Source organism: Lynx canadensis, chromosome A1 (genome assembly GCF_007474595.2).
Source record: "Lynx canadensis isolate LIC74 chromosome A1, mLynCan4.pri.v2, whole genome shotgun sequence".
In the NCBI taxonomy this organism is placed as follows: Eukaryota; Metazoa; Chordata; class Mammalia; order Carnivora; family Felidae; genus Lynx; species Lynx canadensis.
In genome coordinates this window covers 149,707,084-149,729,164 of record NC_044303.2, presented here as the reverse complement: position 1 = coordinate 149,729,164, position 22,081 = coordinate 149,707,084, and the positions used below count along the sequence as shown (strand labels likewise).

Here is a 22,081-nt window from a genome sequence, read left to right as displayed (position 1 = left end):
GTTCTCTATATGTAAGAGTCTCTTATGTTTTGTACGCCTCCCTGTTTTTATATCATTTTTGCTTCCCTTCCCTTATGTTCGTCTGTTTTGTACCTTAAATTACACATATGCGTGAAGTCATATGGTATTTGTCTTTCTCTGACTAATTTTGCTTAGCATAATATCCTCCAGTTCCACTCATGTAGTTGCAAATGGCAAGATTTCATTCTTTTTGATTGCTGAGTAATACTCCATTGTATATATATATATCACATCTTCTTTATCCATTCATCCATAGATGGACATTTGGGCTTTTTCCATACTTGGGCTATTGTCAATAGCACTGCTATAAACATTGGGGTGCATGAGCCCCTTTGAAACAGTACACCTATATCCCTTGGATAAATACCTAATAGTGCAATTGCTGGGTTGTAGGGTATTTCTATTTTTAATTTTTTGAGGAACCTCCATACTATTTTCCAGAGTGGCTGCACCAGTTTGCATTCCCACCAGCAGTGGAAAAGGATTCCTATTTCTCCACATCCTCACCAACATCTGTTGTTGCCTGAGTCGTTAATTTTAGCCATTCTGACAGGTGTGAGATGGTATCTCATTCTGGTTTTGATTTGCATTTCCCTCATGATGAGTGATATTGAGCATTTTTTCATGGATCTGTTCGCCATCTGGATGTCTTCTTTGAAAAAGTATCTATTCATCCTTTTGCCCATTTCTTCACAGGATTATTTGTTTTTTGGGTGTTGAGTTTGATAAGTTCTTTATAGATTTTGGATACTAACCCTTTATCTGATATGTCACTTGCAAATATCTTCTCCCATTCTGTCGGTTGCCTTTTAGTTTTGCTGATTGTTTCCTTCGCTGTGCAGAAGCTTTTTATTTTGATGAGGTCCCAGCAGTTCATTTTTGCTTTTGTTTCCCTTGCCTCCGGAGACGTGTTGAGTAAGAAGCTGCTGCGGCCGAGGTCAAAGGTTTTTGCCTATTTTCTCCTCTAGGATTTTGATGGCTTCCTGTCTTATGTTTAGGTCTTTCATCCATTTTGAGTTTATTTTTGTGTATAGTATAAGAAAGTGATCCAGGTTCATTTTTCTGCATGTGGTTGTTTGGTTTTCCCAACACCACTTGCTGAACAGACTGTCTTTATTCCATTGGATAGTCTTTCCTGCTTTGTCAAAGATTAGTTGGCCATATGTTTGTGGGTCCATTTCTGGGTTCTCAATTCTGTTCCAGTGATATGAATGTCTGTTTTTGTGCCAGTACCATATTGTCTTGATAATTATAGTTTTGTAATACAGCTTGAAGTCCAGGACTGTGATACCTCCTGCTTTGGTTTTCTTTTTCAAGATTGCTTTGGCTATTCGGGGTCTTTTCTGGTTCCATACAAATTTTAGGATTGTGTGTTCTAGCTCTGTGAAGACTGCTGGTGCTATTTTGGTAGGTATTACATTGAATATGTAGATTGCTTTGGGTAGTATTGACATTTAAAAAATACTTGTTCTTCCAATCCAGGAGCATGGAATAGTTTTCCTTTTTTTTTTTTTTTTTGTTTTCTTCAATTTCTTTCATAACCTTTCTATAGTTTTCAGTGTATAGATTTTTCACCTCTTTGGTTAGATTTATTCCTAGGTGTTTTAAGGTTTGTGGTGCAATTGTAGATGGGATCGGTTCCTTGATTTCTCTTCCTGCTGCTTCATTATTAGTGTATAGAAATGCAACCTATTTCTGTGCATTGATTTTATATCCTGTGACTTTGTTGAATTCATGGATCAGTTCTAGCAGTTTTTTGGTGGAATCTTTTGGGTTTCCATAGAATATCATGTTGTCTGTGAAGAATGCAAGTTTGGACACCTTTTATTTCTTTGTGCTGTCTGATTGCTGAGGCTAGGACTTCCAATACTATGTTGAATAACAGTGGCGAGAGTGGACATCCCTGTCGTGTTCCTGACCTTACAGGGAAACCTCTCAGGTTTTCCCCACTGAGGATGATATTAGCAGTGGGGTTTTCATATATGGCTTTTATGATCTTGAGGTATGATCCTTCTCTCCCTACTTTCTTTAGGGTTTTTATCAAGAAAGAATGCTGTATTTTGTCAAATGCTTTCTCTGCATCCTTTGAGAGGATCATTGTCCTTTCTTTTAGTAATCTGATAATTTTATTTTAATGGAAATTAGAGTTAAAATCCCTGTTATTAAAACAAATACATAGTGTTTTTTCAAATTAAATGATTTATAATCAGCTTTGTACTGAAGAATAAATACAGAAGAATCCTTTTCATATGACATGATCCATAATTGCTTGAGTAACCAAAAGCTTGACTCTTTTATTAAAATAATACACACATAATTAAACATTTTAGCTTAAAGCATGTAAATGTACTTTATTCACTTATATTTATATATAGAGTTGAGACATCTTCTTGAGTACATTTCTACTGATGGTAGTTCATTTTGTATTTCTTATGCCACAGTATTAAAACATCATCATTAATTTTCAGTTTCTGTTTCATTCTAGTGGAGTGAGAACTGGAACACTTATGAGGAAATCCATGGATAGAATCCTTCTGGATGTTTATAAGTTTTATTCTCAACCTTCTATAGTTGCCTTAGCTACAACTAATTAATATAAAATCAATTTCATTATGTGGTGTCCTTTCACTGACTCTTCCCAAATACTATAATTTGTCTTAGATATAATGACTCTGGATTTTCAAACTCCTGCTCCATTGGTCTGTACAATATTTAAATAAATTACTCAATAAGTAATTATACCTGGATAAAAAGATTTGGAAATTATCATAGCTGACTCACAGTTTGTTAATTTAAATGGTAGAATTTGGTAATTTAAATGGTCAAAGTAAAATTAGAGATAACCTGTTGCCTTAGCAGTAATACTTGTCAGTAAGCATTCAGTTAGCAGGTTTGATACAGTGAATTGAGATTAGCCTTTTACTTATGAACATCATCAAAGACTGAATTATATCTCTTTAAAATTCATAATTTGAAGCTGTAACCCTTAACGTATGTTTGGAGATAGAGCCTTTGAAAGAAGTATTTGAATTTAAAGTTAAATGAGATCATAAAGTGAGGGAGAGAAATCCAATAGGGCTGGTGTCACTAAAAGAAAAGGAAGCGATGGAGTGCTTGGCTGGCTCAGTTGGTAGAGCATGTGACTCTAGACCTCAGAGTTGTGAGTTGGAGCCTCACATTGTGTGTAGAGATTATTGTAAAAGAGAGGGAGAGAGAGAGAGAGAGAGACACTAGGAGTTCATGTACATGGGCAGCTGTCTGTAAGTCAGAAAAAGAGGCTCACTAGGAACCAATTCTGCTGGCACCTTGATCTTGGACTTCCAGGCCCCAGAACTGTGACAAAATAACTTTCTGTTGTTTAAGGCATTCAAATGGTGGTATTTTGTTATGGCTGCCTTAGAAGACAAATACAGACACTGAGAATAAATATGAATTACATGGGAATGGAGGTTCTTGTTAATTAGTTGAGTTCAAATAAGAGAGTTTCTATTGCATTAGTAAATATCTTAATATGGTTTACTGATTGTCAGTGCTCACAGCCACCCCTTTTTAGGCATGACATTTTCATTCTGGGATTTTTATTCTTGTCTTTCAGAATGTCTTCAAGTCATATGGTCAGGAAATATATCTGGGAAATATTATCTGTTACCTGCTCATTTGCATATCCAATATTTTTCTGCTGCCTTCACACAAGAATTGACAGTCTTCCTGGAAATAGAATTCATGGATAACTTCTTCAAAGTTTGATAAATATTGTCTCACAGTCCCCTGGCATTTAGTGTTGTAGAGCAATCTGGGCCAATTTTATCTTATTTCTCTGTACGTTATTATTTTTTTCCCCAGATGGCTGTAGCATTCTTTCTTTACCTTTTAACTGTGACAATTCCACTAGCTATGTTTTGATGTTGGGTTTTTTTTATTGATTTCCTGAAATATAGCAGTTACTCTCAGATTTCAGAATGTTTTATTAAATGGAAAAAGTATCTCATTCTTTAGATTATTAATTTTCTTCCATCCATTATCATGTGCTTTGATTAAAATTGATGATTTGTTTTCCTTATAGCTTACTTTTTCTCATTTTAATTATTTTATTCATTATTTTTATGTTTTAGAAGGATTTCTCATATTTTTCAATATCATTAATTTGATTTTCTGTAGTATCTAATATGCTTTCCACTTCCTTATATGTAAAATTCAGAAACCATAATTTAGAAATCAATAAAATGTGTGCAGTTCTTCTTTTTTGTAACTTTCCATTTTATTGGTAATTTATTCTTGACTTAAATGTGCAGTGCCTCTGTGTGAACAAAAGGAAATTGTCTAAATTTTTTTGTTGTTTTGTCGTTTATTTACTTCAAAAAAAAAAAGCAACTCAAAATCTTTACAGAAGGAAAGACTGCATTCTTTGAAACTCAGAATTTCTCCATAGTTTGTGATGTATCTGTTTTCACTTATTCCTACAGGGAACAATATATCCCAGCTCTGCCACTCACTTGCTGAGTCATCTTTGACAAATTATATTAACTCTTTGTGCCTAAATGCCCTTATCTAGAAAACAGGATTGGTAATGATAGTGTTCATCTTACAGAATTAATTTAAAAAGTTAAGTTTATCAATATATTTTTTATTAATCTTCCTAGCTAAGGAGAGTGCTAGGCATACAGTAGAGATTCAATGACCACTACACTTGAAATGAAAGAACGAGTTGGCTTCCAGGAGAAAACCTTATTCTCTCTATCCATTGCTCGTTCTAACTTGCTCTGGAGGGGTAGTTCTTTTCCACCAGGGCAGGTCCTGTGACTGTTCTGGTCACTCCACGATAGTTAAAACAATTCTCTGGAAATTTTAATCACAAAATCTCATTGTCAGATCTAAGATGTTTATCAATGCATTGAGAGTTATAGCTTCTCCCTTCTACCTTTTGAGCCCGCTTCAGGCTTCATGTCCACAGTGGGTAAGGTAGTATTGTTAGCCTCTTTTGTATGTTCTGAGCTTTGTGGTCTTCCTCTTCCCTCCTTGCTCAGGGACTCATTTCTGATCCTGCCAGCTTGGGACTATGAAGGGTGAGTGAGGAGAATGAACATGCAGGAAAGAAAAGATCTGAGCCAACTAGTTGATTCTAGCATGACTTGCTATTGGAGATTTCTCAGATACAAATATTCAAAGTATTCAGTATTCAGTTGCTGTGGTCATCAAGACAGCAATGATGTGTGAAAAATGCAGGGGTGTCAGAGGGTAGTGATCTCACCAAGGCGGAGAGGCTATAAATGCTCGACAAAAGCAGAGCATTAAACGGACACTATAAGAGTTTTGAGAATAGTTTAGGTACCCTCAGGGACTTCTATGTTTATTTTGGGAGACTGTGAAATAGCTATATATTTACACCCATTCAGCTGACCCAGCTCCCCCAAGTGAGACATTAATATTACTATTACTTATTTTGTTCCATGTAGCTAATAAGGCTCTTCAGAAACATGGGTTATATGTGTACTTCAAAAACTTCTGAATAATACACAGAGTAGACAAGGGTATGCTAAAAAGTCAAATACCACCACAATTCAGGTTGAATCAGATTCTAGCTAATTTCAGGTTAGATGTTTTAGGAAGTTGTATTAATTTTCAGAATTTCAAGCTACTGCTTAGTAATTTTGGTGTTACTGAAGGAGGTAAGTATTACTATAAATTCCAGGTTTTCCTAATTTTCAAAATATGATCGCCTAAGAAATTGCTTAGTGGTTGCTAAAATTTTAAATTCTAAACACAGACACAAATGTTTCTCTGCACTTCTTTTTTTATTTAAAAAAATTTTAATGTTTATTTTTGACGGAGGAGAGAGAGAGAGAGAGAGACAGACAGACAGAACATGAGTGGCGCAGAGGCAGAGAGAGAGGGAGACAGAGAATCTGAAGCAGACTCCAGGCTCCAAGCTGTCAGCACAGAGCCCCACACGGGGCTCAAATTCCAGACCGCGAGATCATGACCTGAGCCAAAGTTGGACACTCAACCGACTGAGCCACCCAGGCGCCCCTCTCTGCACTTCTTAAGAAGCATAACATCATTTTTAAAAACTACTAAGGAAGGTATTTGTATTCTTCTAAATTATTTTTTTCAGGATTTGGAAATTATATATCATATTGTTACAATAAGAAATTTTACTAAATTTAAGAAGGTCATAGTACGTAGGTCAATTCTTCTGGCATTTAAACTAATTATTTGGTTTTTAAGATCTCTGTTATTTCTCCACATGGGTTGCTCTCTTCTGACATAATACTCATCAAAATCATACCAATCAACTAAAGACAGTTTATATTCTCTTGATGATAAATTTCCCTTGACTGTATTAGCCAGAAATACATTTTCCTTCTTAGTTTCAGTAATGTGATTGGAGTCTCCAATTTTGTGAGACATTTTATTTTGAAATGTTTATTACAGACTGCTTTGGTAGTATAGATGTTTCCATGTGTATCTTAGCCCTATATTACCATATGTGAGCATGTTCTAGTTTCCACAGTGTCTCTTAGCATTGGGCATTGTGGACAGCTACAATATCAGCAACACTATTCAAGACTAAACATTAAAAGTCTGCAAGTAAAAGTTTAGATTTTTTCATTTATTAGGAGAAAGGCAATGAAATAGGGAAATAAACAAAGGACAGGAATTAGAATTTTGTAGAAGGATAAAAATCCAAATGACCATTAATCATATATAAAAGGATACCAAACCCACTGAGAGCTTTGAGGAATAAGACTGAAAGTCACAATGAGAGATTACTTCCCACTCATCATGCAGGCAAAACTGAAACAGATCAACAGAACCACCTCTGGCAGTGATGGACAAAATGGTACTTTCTGACTGATCTTGCTGTGGGAAAGGTGAGCTTGAATGCCTTCTTGACAACATATCAAGAATAAAAAAAAATACACATACCTTTTGACCCAGCAATTCCACTTCTGGAAATGTATCCTACAGAAAAAAAGAACAAAAATACTTCAAGATTGATTATTACGGTATCTCTGTAGTGGAAAAAACTGGAAATAAAGTAATGCTCATTAATAGGGAAATGACTAAATATACTTTAATATATCACTTGAAATTATCCCGCCATAGTTCTATGACATTGGCTTGTAAAATAATGTCAAAATTACATGAAGGAAATCTCCCTAGGGCCAGACCTGAGGCTATAAAGATTACCCCTAGCCATTCTGCATTACTGAGCTCTCTCACCTTCCCCTAACCTCTTGTAGCATTTGTCGGTATCATCCAGGGTTTGGTGACTAGTAGCTGTTTTAATGTATATGTCTTGTCTCCTTCAGCTCTGATGTTTTATGTTTTCACTTTACAATGTTCAGGCTTACTCTGTGCATAGTAGGCAGACAGGACATCTTTTTTGATAGATCAGTTGTTTTCCTGAGTGAAGGCTGTTAATAAATGATGGGCTCCTAGACCTTAGTGTTTGTTAGTAAAACCATTTCCTATTCATGTCCATTGTGCACTCAGGGATATAGCTATTCTATTCAATTATTCAATCATTTTGCTAAAAACTTGGAGAGTCTATTTGTTACAGATCATAATAAAAATGTAAAGCCATTGCTATTAATAAATAACATAACATACGTGTCTGTTTTCCAGCAGCAAGCAGTCTTTAACTGAGTATTCATGTTGTTCAAGATTAAGTAAATCACCACAGACAAGGAAAATTACGCCATAGCTTATGTGATCAGATCAAAACAACAGTCATTTTCTCCACCAGTGATTCCTATTAAATGAATTGTATGCTAACAGTTTCCAATAATGAGTTGGGTTTAATAAATTATGTACTCTTCATAACTTTTTAATGTACATTCTTCCAAGACTGGCCTGTCCCCAGAAGGGAATTTATCAAACGGCTTCTGCACATCAGAAATAAAAGCAAAATGAATGAAATTGGAGTGGCTGAAGCATAACTAGTGGTAATGGGATTGGTTTTGCTTCACTTTCTCTGTCACCCACCAGACATGAAAAATCTCCCATGGGTGGTTCAGTGTTATCTTTTCTTCCTGTTTTCCCCATAAGTATCAGATGCTGGTTACAGACAACAACAGGATAGTGTTGGTGATTGATCTGTGTACTGCTCTGTTGCACCAAAAACTATTTCTAAAATATAGTATGTAAAATGAGGCTGCTGAGAACATCCAAACACACACACACACACACACACACACACACACACACATCTCTAAAGATATACAGAAGAGACCAGAGCTTAGTCAACAATTCTTTTTAATCTTTAATCTTCATAGGATAGCAAAGAAACATTAAAGCAGACACAAATCAAAAGTGATATTAAAGATACTTTTTAGATTTTGACAAACCACCCAGAGAAAGTAAATTCCAATAGCTAGGACTCACTTAACAAATAAACATAACATTCACTTTTGCATTCTAAACCAAATGTTGAAAGCCACCTGTTTTTATTACTCATTTTATCAAATGCCCAGTCTGATTGAACAGACTTCTTTCTATTAAAAAATAAACTTGATCTTTGGGAAGATGCCATATATTAATCCCACCTATTTTGTATCATTCCCCAGCATGTAAAGAGAATATCCCTAGTTTTATTGGAGTAGGAAGAAGGATTTTTTATATACTATACATGAGTGGCAAATATATCTTTCAAAGCATCATACTCTTTTTTTAAGTAAGCTCTACTGCCCAACGTCGGGATTGAACTCATGACGCCAAGATCAAGAGTCGCATGCTCCATTGACTGAGCCAGACAGGAGGGCCTTCAAAGCAAGATACTCTTAGGGTAGAATCTTTTTTGGTGGAATAGGTGGTATAGCAGGTTATTTTTTTGCTTACTACCCCACATGATTAAGCCAACACTGACTTAAAAAAATGTTACCATATCAGAACTGTTAAAGCAAAATTAGAGACAACACTACGTGTATGCCAGACCCATTTCTTCTTCCTCATGAGCACATGGCTTGACTGCATTTCCCAGCTGAATTGGTGGGATTACATGACAGAGGTCCAAGTATTGGAATGTGTCTTTGTTTCCCATTACCTCTTTCTTTCCGTAATATGTTCCTGCATGTAAAAGAGTTAGAACCACATGGGGCTATGGTAGGCTGCACGGAGCACCGGCTTCTGCTGACTGAAATTTGACTATAAGGTGAGCAAGAAATGGATTTCTATTTTGTCTTAAGCCACTGAGATCTTGGATGTTTGTTATTGCAGCTAGCTTTTCTGAGTAATATATTATGTAGCATATATTATGTTTCAGATGTAACCCAAAGCCCAACTTAAAATGACCTACGCAATAAAGATATTTACAATATCACAAAACAGGAAGTCTAGAGTTGATTACATTTCAGTGTGATAAATTCAGTGACTCAGTCAAATAATGAAGAAGAATCCAGATTTTTCCATTTTTCACTCTGCAGCTTCTTAGCCTGGCTCACCTTTTAGGCCCAAAACAGCTCCTGCAGTTGCAGATATCACAAAGAGATGATAATGGCCAGAAGGGGTAAAAGGATATTTCTCCTGTAGTCTCTTTTTTAAGAACAAAGAAACCTTGCCCACAAGCCACCCAACAGACTTTCTCTTATGTCTCATTTCCCAGAATTGGGTCGCACGTTTTTCTCTAAACCAATCACTTGAAAGGGGAATGGTGTAGACTAATCAAGACACAGCCCTTGGGAACTTAAGTCTTTTCTGAAAGACACGGTCAGTAATACCTGAATGAAATCAGGATTCTTTTAGCAAAGAAGAAAAGAAGGATGGGGGCGCCTGGGTGGCGCAGTCGTTAAGCGTCCGACTTCAGCCAGGTCACGATCTCGCGGTCCGGGAGTTCGAGCCCCGCATCAGGCTCTGGGCTGATGGCTCAGAGCCTGGAGCCTGTTTCGGATTCTGTGTCTCCCTCTCTCTCTGCCCCTCCCCCGTTCATGCTCTGTCTCTCTCTGTCGCAAAAATAAATAAACGTTGAAAAAAAATTTAAAAAAAAAAAAAAAAGAAAAGAAGGATGGATTTTAGGCATCCAACAGTATATATTCAGATTCAGATCTTTTAAAGTTTATTTGAGTCAAATATTACAGATATTCTCAATCTATTTTGGTTAGATAGGTAATATAACAATGTATTCGTTTAAGGGAAGAGCTTGAACAATAAAAAAACAGAACTGACCATCTATGCAGTTCATATATTCAAAGTGAGGTGGTATTCAGTTTCTATAGTACCAAAGGTACACATTTAATCGTATCAGAGGGTGCTATTGTTAGCAACTTTGACATTGTGTAAAGATATGATAGCTAGGCTTTTTTTTTTTTTTTTTTTTTTTTTGAGAGAGGGAAGGTGAGCAAGGGGCAGAGAAAGAGAGAATCCCCAGAAGAGCAGAGAGAGGGAGAGAGAGAGAGAAAGGGAGAGAGAGAAGTGGGGCTCACTCAAAGCGGGGTTCATGTTTACTCGAAGTGGGACTCGAATTCACCCCAAGCAGGGTTCATGCTTACCCGATGTGGGACTCAAACTCATGAACTCTGATATATGACTTGAGCCGAAGTCAGATGCTTAACAACTGAGCCACCCAGGCACCCCAATAGCTAAGCATTTTTAAAAATTGTAGATAGATGTGGGAAACATGAAAACTCTATTTGTTCAAATCATCTTATTTAGAAAGCAGAGGGATGAATACATTTACTCAGTTTCGGTTATGACGGCACAAACAACATAGTGTATATTAATCATAGCAAGTAAATGAACCTGGAGATCAAGAAGGCAATTTAGAGGTGTTGAGTCCAGTTCTACACATCACATACCAGGGAACTGTATTCTGTAGTGATGAAGCGACTTGTACCAGGTCATATAAAAAGTCAGTCCTTGGCAGTACAGGTACCACAATAGAAATTTACCTACATTCAGTCTAGGGTTTTTCTAAGGCAGGATCGTACTCTTAATGCACAAGCATCAGTTAGGAAAGTGGCACTTAAAATAAAAAAGGAATGCATTACATATGTGCAAAGCAGCATACTACACAATTCTTAAAATAATAATTCTAGTTAAATGTACTGAGATTTCCCTGAGCTCTGCACTAAATTTTCTACATTGCATTAGTTTATATATTTGCCACAACAACCCTATGATGTAGATATTATTAATGCCCCATTTTTTTAAATATAAGACTATCTTTAAGAGAAGATAAGTGTATTTTATAATCTAAGATTCATCTCTCGTTTTTTGTCATTGTGGACTTTTGAATTAACAGCTACTGGGGTAATTGGAAACAAGAGAAAGTGTAATCAGGCAGAAGTCCCCTGACTATTTTTATTTTCGTGTAGAAAAGGAACCAGAGAGACAGGCAGCCCAGCACCTCAATCCAATCTTTTAGTTTTTTAATATATTTTAAAATATATATTATTTATTTTTTAAGTAAGCTCTATGCCCAACATGAGGGTTAAACTCACAACCCTGAGATTAAGAGTCATACACTGTACCAACTGAGCTAGTAAGGCATCCCCCCAAGCCAGTCTTAATAACAGATGTTTTTTGATAGTCTCACAAGAAGCACCTTTTACCAATAAAAAATTACAGTCTTTAAATATTACTCCTTTCAACCCTGAACTCACCCATACAAGCCAGTTGGAGGAAACACTTCTAGAGGATTCAGGATTAATTAGTGTGGGCTTGCAATCTTTGATATTTGTTTGGGAAGGTCCTCTTTCATTGTTTATATACTCTTGGATTTTTTTAAAAATCAGCATCCATAAAGAATCTAGGATTGAGTTTTATCTCCCATGTTTAGTTTCAATACTGATCAGCAGGACAACACTCAGTATGTGTCCAACAAAGGCCAAGATTATATGCAATTCAAAGCAAAACAATAGGGAAGGAGGGCACCCATTTGGTGGCTCATTCTGAGAAACAAGACCAATGTCTAGCTGTTCTGAAGCTCCACTTAACACATCAATCACTTGATTTAATCATGTCAAGTTTCACTAGGTTTGTTTAATGGATGAGCACTGCTTTCCTCACCTTTCTTATCTTTTGTGACTGATAGAAAAGAACACATCAAACTTTTTGTCCTCCTGGTTCTATCTCTCGCCTACCTGTGAAAAGGGTTAGATTGATAGCTTAATGGAATTTTAGAGCTGTTTAATTTTCCCAGGTGGTCCAGAATGTATGCCTCAGTGGAAATGTAAACAATCTTGAATTTCTCCCATGCTGGTACAATATGTTCTAAGAAATGTTTTAATTTCCATTTATAAGGGAAAATCTTTTTTTTAATGAAATGGTCTTGAACAAGACTCATTCCAAAAATGTTCAGTTTTGTGCTAGGAGTAGCAATCATTATTTTTCTACAAGAATGACTCTATTCTAGAATCTTTAGGGATATCATTTGGAAAGATGAGTCATAGTATCCCAGCCTGCCCTCACAAGAGGCTGCATAATTGGTAGAATTACAACTTTGGTTATTAAATCTCAACAAATAAAATCCAATTTTTATTTGTCCACCAAATATAGGTATATGTAAGTATGTTTGCAAAAGTGTGTATGTGTGAACAATAGCTACTCAATGGCCTGTTTGGTTTAATCATTTGTATGTGCATGGCTACACAAAAGGATCATTACAGATGTAAAAGGAGAAAAAAATTAGGAAAATTTAGAATCACTATTATATATATTAATACTTAATAAGTGGTATATATTGATTCTCTGAAAATCTTAGTGAGAGGACAATGGTGTTTCTAGGAGAAGGATGCAAAATAGAAAATGTCTTTTCCACAGAAGGAACATTTATAGATGCTTATATTTTTGGCTTCCTGAGTGACTGTGGGTATAAAACACTAACAACAAAGTCTTTGGTATTATGTTTCAAATGACAATTATAGTGCTTTAATATCCATTGTTCATAAAATTCTTAGTTGAAAATGAGAAAAATCAGAATTAATATGTTGGCTTCTTCATGGACTAGTATATATTTTATGTTTATTTTTAGTCAGTTTAGATAAGCAACATTTAATTGGATTTGTGTTGACTTACATGCATCAAATCTCGACTTGTGCCTATTTAAATTTGTGTATATGTGCGTGCGTGTGTGTGCGCATGCGCAATGTCCAAAATAACTTTTTTCTACAAACGTATAATCATATAGATTCTTGTATCATGAAAAATCACTAAACTGTAAGAATTAATCAGATCATAGCATGGAAAATTAATATTGGATTATAGAGTGTGGGTTAGTAAGAGGCTTCAGGAAGCTACGCTGTTGATTTCTTTTGTCTCCAAATCATCTAAGACAGAGATGATTCACCTTTCAAGATTTCCAGAGAACAGTGGATTCCATAAGCTTCTTAGATAACTTTTTCCTGTATTAACCCTAGAAATGAGAAGTTTTTTTCCTTATTTTATTTAATTTCTATGAGATGTAGATAAAATGTTTGCTTTCTTTTCTGATCTCACTGGAAATGAAGAAGACTGGTCACAAAATACTGTCTTGTTTGTCACTGTGTCATCGTCATAATAACTGGCATGTAGTAGGTGCTTGACAAATATTTGTTGAAAATATAAATGGAAAAATAAAGCCCTTATTTAAGTTAATTTTCAGTATTTTCTTCTTGAAGACAAATAATCCCAATTCTTGTACAAATTCACAATACCGCGTTGGCACTTCAAAGGTTCCACAGTTTTTTATAAGAGATAATTTTAAAGCAAAAACCTCAAGTGAACTCATTTTTTTGGTGGCAAATTTCAATCTGAAGTGGCACGAGCATATTTATAGCCTTTCTCTATTTCAGTTGCTGCATATATTCCTATATATTGTTGCAGAAATATTAATGTAATGCTGCCTCCCACCCTACTGGGGTGTTATACATAACAAAAGGTATATGTACTATCCCTCCACACCTCTCTGAAATTCTATACATACTCCTATAGCCTCAAAATATTTGAGTAGGAAACAGTGGAATTGAATTACCATTTTATAATCTTTTTAATCATTTTAGACATTTGTTCATAAGTTTCCTATAGAATGCTTGGCCAAGATGTGAAACAATCAATACACACAGATCAACATTAATGTCTTTTGTTTTTCTTAAACAAAGCTACATGTCAGACTTTTTCTAAGGTTTCCACATCTCTGCTCTTCAACCCAGAGGAACCACTTATAAGAAGGGGCAATTCAGCTCCTATGAACCTCCAGTTTTGACCTCTCTTTTCAGAGCGCTAACAAGGATGCCAATTAGTGTCAGTTGTGATAGCAAAGTTTTAAGATTTTGACACAGTATTATTTTTAAAGATATGGAGTGTCTCACCTACTCATCTCACATAGAATTGTGATGAGGAATCTGTAATGGTTTTGTATTCACCTCCAATCTATACAAAACAAACTAATGATCTTAAACTCAAAAATCTCTTAAGTTCTGTATTTGATGCCTTGATTTATTTTCTTGGTCACCATATACTTTCTAAATGCTGGTATACTGCCCTAATATGTATTTATTATTGTAATATTTGGAAAAACACATTCATGCACTTAAAACAAAATTGTTTTAATGTAAACAGGATGGTAAAACCCAAAGGTTATATTAAAAAATGTACTACAAAATTAGAGTAGGAAAAAAGTAATGCAACTATAAGTTCAGGGAAAGTTTCTATGTATTTGAATTAAGCTAGCCTTAAATGTATACAAAACAGTTCTAAGGTAACTTCTGTAAGAAATACACACATTTTCACCCCCTCCGCCAAACACACACATATATGCAGAGAGAAATAATTTAAGAACTATATAAATTTCTTCACTTTTTTAACTGTGTGATCTTGGATAAGTCCCTTGAAATCTTTAGCTTCTTCATTTGTAAAATGAGATGATAACAGTACCTGCCTCTTTGAGTTGCTGTAATAGTCAATGTTTAGTAGGCACATAACAAACATTAAATGATGGGAAATACGGTAATAATGCTAATATTAGTTACCTGCATTTCCACTGTACTTGTAATAATAATAAAATAAAGATCTTCTCTGAGGATAATTTTTGGATGATTAACTTTTATACTGCTCAGTCTACATCTCTGATTCTTTGGATATATGTTTTCAATAGAAGAATTTGAGTTGAAGCACACCTGGTGTCTGAGGAGATTTCGAAGGATAGAATAGTTCAGGTGGGAAAAAGGAGAAAACCAAGCAACAAATGTGTCCACTAAAGAAAAGCTTACCCACTAAATGTTACCTACTCTAACTATGCTGTTATTGCCTCATAATAAGAATGTTATTAATGCTAAAAATTGCTGTTATATTCTTACTCTTATTAATAGATTTTCATGAATGATATTTCCTAACATTTGAATGTTCACAGTTTTAAAGCATAATTGGAATAGTTTTCAAAAATTTCCTTGACCCATAAAACTTGTTTGGTTTATATATTAACATTGATCTGATCAATTGTGTAAAAGAATGTAAACATTTGCTTAAGTGGAGTTATTTCCTTGTCAAGAGAAATTCTCGTCATAGTCATCTCATCCAAATTAGAAACACAGTACATATCAATTTCTTGTCACTCTGTTGTCCTGTTGCTTTTGTACATGGCCCTTTTTTAGGTTGCCTTTTTAAAAAAGCCAACAACTATACAAACCATATCATGTATGACATGAAATATATTTTAATATATAAAGCATAGCACATTTTAGCAAAACTTTGAAAGTTGAAATTATGGATTGAAATTAATGTTACAAATATTGCAATGGGGATGAAAGTTTTATTATGTTCTATTACTCTTAATAATAGCAATTTAGGTGGAGATGCTGGATCTCCAATTTTAATGCAAACACACACACACACCCCTCTAGGTGCTTTGTTTTTCTGATCATGGAAGATTAGCACATTCTTCCCTTTTGAGCAAAGCTATGAAACATCTGAGTTATATCTTCTCTTGGACATATGAAGCAGTTGGGGGCTGTACGCATAATGGTTGGACAGGCTTTATTGTAAAATAGGCTCGATTATGACCCTTGGCTCATTTCTTACTAATTTAGGCACATTATTTAACTGTGTAAAGTCTTAGTGCCTTTACATCCAAAATAGGGGCAATAATCTTTCATCAGAGACTTGTTATGAAAATAAAATCAATCAATGCTGTCATATCCAAAGTTCTTGGTGTGGGTCCCAAGGAATTTAACAAAAATCCCCTACCCCTGGACAAGCAGAGCAAGACTAACTCCATTTTGTGCTACACCCACCATCTCATGTATAACCCCCACATGACCTACTTATTGCTTAAGACACTCCCCCACCCTAGTCAAGCCGCTGAGCACACCCTTACTGGAAACAGGCTCATATAGGAATGCGGAACCCCTAACTGCCAAAGAATGTAAACCCTGCCTTTTGCCTGCCAAACTTGCGCGCCAATTCTGACCACAGTGATAGGCTAGTTCAAACAGTTACTATAGGGTAAACTGTAATTCAATTGGCCACCTGCGTGTGGACCGACATGACTATGCAACTTTCTGTGTGTGTTACACTCTCATTGGCCACTGGCCCCTATAAAACTGCTACGCCTCTTAACCTAGGGGTCCAAGTCCCTGCTCCGCTGTGTCGGGTATACTTGGGCCCTCGAGCTTGCAAATAAACCCTTGTGCGTTTGCATCGGTATCGGCTCCTTGGTGGTCTCTCGGATTTGAAATCGGGGGCATTACACTTGGCAGAAACTAAGGAATACATATATATTTTAGCTTAAATCTTGAATAGTCAGACAGCTGATAGACATAGGAAAAAATAATGAATGTACACTAAGAAACACTTAGAGCCTAGGTTGAGATATAAGACAAGGAAGCTAAGAGACAAAACTCCACTGAAGGCTTTTTTGAGAATATCAAAGCCCTAAGCCTGCCAGGTTGGTCAGATTACTTACTGCCCCCTACCGGGCAAAGTGTGCTACATCTGGCCATGTTGAGAAGCACACAAATCCAGGACAGTTTGCCATTAGTCCCTACTGAATAGTCCCAGGACCACAATCTATCTTTTCTGACCCATATCTTCAGACCAAATGATTTCAGTCTCTTGAACTAAAGACATTAGGATAAAGATATCTATATCCCATCTCCCTTTCCTCCACCCTGTGCTTAACTGTTCTTTATATCCTATTATTATCATAATTTGCTCCACCTCTACATAGATTATGTTCTTCTCTCACTACTAAACAAACTTTTATGAAAGTATGATATTTGAGTTGATTTCTGAAGAAAAAAATAGAAAATAGATATTCAGGAATTTCCAGGGTAAAGGAGTCTTTTTCTTTTGTGAGCCCTGAAATGCGATGCTGAAAATTTTCAGCAAATATATACACATTGTTGCTAATTCTCAGGAGAGGGAACAATGAAGATGGGCTATGGTCCTAATTCTAAATGGCTAGGTGGCCACTTATGGTAATGATAACCATTCTGACCGAGGGTTTTATTTCCAGTCACCAGCGAGAGGCAATGGATAGCAGTTTTGATCTTTGTCCTTGAACACGGTTTATGGCTCCAGGAGGAGTGCTTCCTTGGATGTCACATTAACAAAAACAACATTGAGCAGAGTCATTTACATGCTATTTTGCTTTGGGAAAGGAATATACTGGACATTTTCATTAGTGCAAAGTACAGCTTTATGTTTAACCCTCTTTCTCTCAATATTTAGGAGGATCATTTGGCACATTTTGCATTTTCCATGCCAATTATCAATTTCTTCTTTTTTTGTGTGTCTCTGCTAAATACATCATCATACATTCATACTGTTAACCTGATACGTGCTCTCTTATAGCCATGGACCCAAAATAAGTATTTTGGACTTGTTTTTTTATAAATTGAAACTTTGCCCCAATAATTAGGAAAAGATGTCAGTGATTTAGGGAGATATTTATAATTATGAATTTAACATTCAAAGATATGACTCTTTCCTTCTGAGTAGAGCTGACAGCCAATAGTAAACAAAATTTCTCTTTAATAAGAATCTCTTTGCAGAAGACTGATAACAATTCCCATTTGAAAAGAATGGGTAGACACTGAAAATAACAATGAGCACCTTGGTGCTTCAAGTCATATTATATCCATTTAACAACATAATATTTCTGCCAAAGTTACTGTCTGCTTAAGTGTGTCAGAACAAGAAACACCTCAATGCAGCTTCCAAAATCAGAACGCCATGACTCCAGGATTACTCTTTAAATGATGCCAGGGTAAATTAAATTAATAATATAGAGAAAATGCATAAGAACTATTAGTGAGTTGGGATTTCTCTGAAGTTTGGAAGGCTTAACTTGTTCAGATTATTTAATACTCTAAACTTTGGCCTAATATAAATTACTCTTATTTCCTTTCCTCATAATAACTATATATAAAATTACCCTATTGGCATGTAGACTTTTAATGAGTTGTTTTTTTTGTTTTGTTTTTTGTTTTTTGTTTTTTTGTTTTCTGTTTTACTCTAAGAGACCTGGTGAATTGATTCACTTTTAAAATTTTTTTTTTCAACGTTTTTTATTTATTTTTGGGACAGAAAGAGACAGAGCATGAACGGGTGAGGGGCAGAGAGAGAGGGAGACACAGAATCGGAAACAGGCTCCAGGCTCTGAGCCATCAGCCCAGAGCCTGATGCGGGGCTCGAACTCACAGACCGCGAGATCGTGACCTGGCTGAAGTCGGACGCTTAACCGACTGCGCCACCCAGGCGCCCCTGATTCACTTTTAAAATAGTAGTGTTTTCTCTGTGCTGATTTGTAGTATTTTCTCTGTGCTGATTTATATAAATTAAAAAAATCCCCAAATTAAAAATATTTTGTAGATCAGTTTGAATGTAAATTGTGAAAATCCTGATTTAAATACCTTTGACTAACAAACCTTATTCAAGGGGTACCTGTGTGGCTCAGTTGCTTAAGCAACTATAACTTTAAATTTTTGGTGTCTTACAATTTAAAGCTTCTTTTTCATAGTTATAGCTACTATAGTTATAGCTACTTCACATGAAAAAAAAAAAAAAAAAACATGAAGACAGTGAGGTGGACCCAATTGTGTAACAGACATTAATACATAACAGGCACAGTCAAGGGGAAGGCTGAGAGGTTGAGAGTTAGGCAGCAGATGTGAATCCAGGAGTCATAACCCTTTTGATAATCAGGAGAGGTGTATCAGTCTGAGAATTCATGGTGAGCTTAATTCTAACCTAGAGTAGGCAGGTTTATAAAGGTCTCTTTGTCTTAGAATTAGCTGCCTTTGTTCTTGATCTTAAGATGTAGTTCAGCTTTTTTTTTTTTTTTTTAATTTTTTTTTTTCAACGTTTATTTATTTTTGGGACAGAGAGAGACAGAGCATGAACGGGGGAGGGGCAGAGAGAGAGGGAGACACAGAATCGGAAACAGGCTCCAGGCTCTGAGCCATCAGCCCAGAGCCTGACACGGGGCTCGAACTCACGGACCGCGAGATCGTGACCTGGCTGAAGTCGGACGCTTAACCGACTGCGCCACCCAGGCGCCCCGATGTAGTTCAGCTTTTTAAGTGAGTTTCATTTCATGATAAAAGCCATTAATCCTTTGGGAAAGTAAGAATTCTTTCTGAGACATGTGGCCACAGCCCTAATAGTCGACTGGATATATTAAACACATCTTTCATTGTCATATGTGACAATCTGGGGTGAGGTATGGGTAGACTGGTCACAGCCTTTGAGCACCAATGATAGTTCTGACCAGGATTTTTTGTTACTCTTCTCATTTTAATAACATGCAACTGACATAGGTGCACTGTCCTTGCTTCAGCTTATAGCATCCTTTCTTGGATTTTTGCATAAAGAGATTATAGGGGTAAACATATGAATAAAGAAGTGAAAGCTATCCAAAATTTACAGACTGGTGATAAACTTTGACTTTCTTTTGCCGGTCCCACCCAGGTTGAATTGAGTTAAACTGTCAAAATTGAAATGAATATTAATCACAAATTTAGCCTATATTTTATTTATTTCAGAGACTATCACATTAGGACCAGAATAAGGACTTTAAATTTGTCAGTAGTAAATTAGACATTAAACATTTTTTTGAATGTTTATTTATTTTTGAGAGACAGAGAGAGACAGCATGAGTGGGACAGGGCAGAGAGAGAGAGGGAGACCTAGAATATGAAGCAGGCTCCAGGCTCTGAGCTGTCAGCACAGAGCCCCACGCGGGGCTCAAACTCACAATCCGTGAGATCATGACCTAAGCTGAAGTCGGACGCTCAACTGACTGAGCCACCCAGGCACCCCTAAATTAGACATTTTAAAGTTATAGTTGATTTCTCTTATCCCTCCCCCAAGTAAATAATGAGGGAAAATATCTACATATGTATTTATTTAAACTTGGGAGACATTTGTAATGTTAATTAATTAATTAGTACTTAAAAAAATTTAAGTTTATTTGTTTATTTTGACAGAGAGACAGAGAGAGGGAAAGAGAGCAAGAGGAGGAGGGAGAGAGAATCCCAAGTAGACTCTGTGTTGTCAGCACAGATCCTGACACAGGGCTCGATCCCATGAACTGTGAGAGCATGACCTGAGCTGATAGACAGTAGGACACTTAACTGATTGAGCTACCCAGGCACCCCTAATTAATTGGTACTTTTGCTCTCCATTTGTCCTTCAGTATTCTAAGAATTAGCTTGAATATAGCAAAATATTAGCTAATCCTTTGATATTAGATGAGATCTGGCAAGTGCAGGGCTGTATGACTATAGACTAGCTAATCTTGACAGCCAATATTCCATGGTTTTCCTCTGCAGGTGAGATGCTGAGCTAGACTTGTCTAGAAAGTCGTTTCTTATTATGTAAGAAACTTATTGGGTAAACTTGGTATATGAATTCTATTCGGTCCAGAGAAATTGATCTCTATGTAAAACAAGTAAACATTGCTCTGATTAATCTCAAGAGCTAAACCAACCACAGATAGGTGTTTTATTTTGTACCTTTCTTGGAAAGAAAGAGCAATCACAGTAACTCCTTCAAGTTTTATCTTCTTCAGAAGGTGCCTCTATTCATTTGCTTCATTCTTTGAAGCTTCATCCAAGTTTTCCACAAGATCTGGAACGTCATCATCGCCCTCCTCTCCGGGAGCAAGCGGTACCTTTCCATCCACACACTGGGTGGGCAGAGCTTCAGCCAGTCTTAAACTAGTCAGACCGTCTGCACCAAGTTGGTTCAAGAAACTGGGTAGCATTTCTGTCAGCTGCTTTGTCTCAGCGTGACCTGTAATGTTGAAAGTTTTCGCTGCCAGGGATGCCTGAACTTTAGGGTTCTTAAAGTGGACCCCTGCTCCTTGGTTTGTGAACATATTCACTTCTTCAATACCAGAGATATCGTTTACCCCCAACTTCTTTAAAGAGAACTGAAGTTTCTTTCTTTCTTTTTTTTTTAATCATCTGCTGTAGCTGTTCTAAGAGCCACCTTCTTTGCGCCAGCAGCTCTTTCCCACCAATGCGCACTTGTGCTTGCAGTTCCACGAGTTTCTTCCGGCTCATGATAGTTTCTTTCATCTTGTTGGAGAGGAAATGGGACTGCTTGGGGGACTAGGGTTGGTGCTCAGGGGGTCTCGGTGGACCAGTTGAGATTAGTAGGTGCACACATGCGGGGAAGCAAGATAGCAGCTATTTTTTTTTCTTCCATATAATTGTATGATCTATAAACAACAGCAGATTCTATATATTTTTCTGCTCTTCAAAAAAAGATATTGAACAAAATGAGTCTCAATCTTAATTTCTAAATTAAAAATCCTTGACAAAATTTTAAAATGTGATATCTTCCTTTTCTATCAGTTCTTTTTATCAAATTTTTGTCGATATTAATGTATATATTTATATAACCCTCCATTGATTAATCAATTATCTTTGGTAGAAGGTCTCCTAATTAACCTCTTAATTAGTTTAACAGATGAATTAATTTTTCCATATAACGTGCTGTCTAATGCCCTTGGCATGCTGAAGGTTTACTGCTCATGGGGTGTGTTCTGTTTTGCCAAGGAATGGTTTACTCCTACCAGTTGAAGACTTATTCTCATAGGTTTATACTTGTTACTGCAATCACAAATGTTTAGATAAAT

At 36.2% G+C, this 22,081-nt stretch overlaps 1 pseudogene; it reads right to left on the bottom strand.

Moving 5' to 3' along the window:
* Positions 1 to 21,016: 21,016 nt before the first annotated feature.
* LOC115505853 lies at positions 21,017 to 21,524 on the bottom strand (annotated as a pseudogene).
* Between the last annotated feature and the right edge of the window lie 557 nt (positions 21,525 to 22,081).